We start from the raw sequence: 2,224 nt of genomic DNA on the forward strand, positions 1-2,224 counted from the left end.
AGGATGAGGCACATGGCAGATACAATCTAGAAATATATGCCAAAATGAATTTATATTAATAAACATTGCAGTAAACTTTGGTGTAAAAACATTAGTGTTATTCTAATATTACCTCAGCTTCTATATAAGTTGCTGGCTGGAGTGATGCAATGTGCATTTTTGTCAAAATGTATTTATCTTGGGCCATCAAAGTGCACATGTTTTCATACTCGTTAGTTCTGCCATCTGCGTATGTCTTCACTTGCGTCCCCCAAATGTAGCACTTCTGTTTCATATCATCCGTATTCTCATTTATCCCCGCAGGAGTTTCAAACCTCCCAGAACTTTCTCCCCCAGTCTCCCTTTGAATTTGTGGACTTTTACTTTCTTCTTTTGCTGCATTTCTTGCTATTTTTTGTACCAAATCGTCTAATTGTTCTAGCAAATTTGCAGTTTCTGGAGATTTTGCCTTTTCTGTCTCCTGCGTTGACGCTCCCTCCTGGCTTGAATCAGTCAAGCCAAGGCTGAATGATGGCACTGGATCTGTTTTAGGAACATAGGATGCTATCCGTGCCATCATCATCAGGGCAGGAACGTCTTCTGTGGCTGGATGACTGCGTCATCATGTATAACGTATTATAAGAGTAAGAATATACAGATCATAAGCAAAGATTGATTTTAGTCTGATGAACTTACATTTTAGATGTAGCTGGGGGAAGCGTGGGTGTGGTTTCTTGAAGTTGTTGGGGGGGTTCAGGAGTGCTGCACAGTTACACAAAATTAATCATGACGTAAAAAAAACTACTCAGGAACAATATACACCCAAACTGTTAGCAAATATACACCCGAACTGTAACCCAATATACACCCAAACTCTAAACAAATATTCACCCAATACTATTTCTTACGTTTCTGTAGTTCCTTCAATCTGTAGCAGAGGGGTTGGTTCAAAATCTGACTCAGATGTTTCTTGAAGTTCCGGCACAGTGGTTGTTTGGGACGCCGTCACAAAAACTTGAATTGGGACTCTAAACAAGAAGAAAAATGAAAGGTTAACAACGCCTTTCAAAATAATAAGGTAATAAGGTTGAAATATTCTTGAAAAACTCACATTACAAGCGCATTCGACAGTGTCTGTTCCCTCACAACCATCATATTCGAATCAGCCGGCTCACTGGCTGACTGTTGAACCGGACTCAACCTAAAATACACTCAAAGAAAGTCAAAAAATACACCCGAACAATTCAAAAAGAAGACAGGCTTTGTTTTTTGAGAACTTACATACTTGCAATTTTTGCTTTTTTTTCCTGCCTTTTTTTTCTTGAATAAAATAATAAAGGGCTTTTTTTCTAATAGAAGAACAAAAGTAACGGTTATTTGAAAGAGAAATTACATGCTCTCTGACGGCTGGTTTACACTACTCTGTTCTGTGCGTCCTTGAGAGGAAGGATCATCACTTCCCAAGTTCATAGCCGGTATTCTAAACAGATTTCATGTTATTCAGACAAAATAAGAGACAGGTATTAAATACACCCAAATGAATGCACAAGATACAACGAACTGAATGGACAATATACACCCAAGACAACAAACGAAATATCCCAACTTAATAAACAACATACACCCAACTTGATCCACAAAATACACCCAAATGGTTCCACAAAATACACCCAAACCATGAAAACAAGATTTTATTAAATAAAGCTTCTTACGTTTCAGATGAGGCATAGCGACCTTTTGTCGATCGCAGGTCAGCTTCGTTTTCCCTGCGAAACAAAAAACAATTATTAGGAAAGAAAACACACCAAAATCTGAAATAGACAGCCCAGCAAGACATACCCCTCTGCAGCAGATTTATCAACGTTTTCCCTTAGCAATTTATCTAGCTCTTCACTTGATATTTCATATCTCTCACTACATTCATAAAAGAAGATGTTAACAAAAATAATTACGATGATAGACGGTAATATAGCTTACGAGGTACTGTACCCATCAAAGTATTGATCTTCTTCAGGAGGTGAATCCTCCACAACAACTTTTTTCTTTTTTTGTTGTGTTCTGGGTGGAAAAAAAGAGTACCAATCAGAAATAAAAAATTAATTTTATTACAGAATATTATCCAAAGAAGTGCTTTACTTTTTTGGTGTTATCTTTGTCTTTTTCTTTTTCTTTTCCTTCTCCACCGGTGATGATTCTTCACTCCTATAAGTTAATAATAGACACTTCAGTTAATACACGAAATCTT

This window comes from Arachis duranensis, chromosome 6 (genome assembly GCF_000817695.3).
Source record: "Arachis duranensis cultivar V14167 chromosome 6, aradu.V14167.gnm2.J7QH, whole genome shotgun sequence".
In the NCBI taxonomy this organism is placed as follows: Eukaryota; Viridiplantae; Streptophyta; class Magnoliopsida; order Fabales; family Fabaceae; genus Arachis; species Arachis duranensis.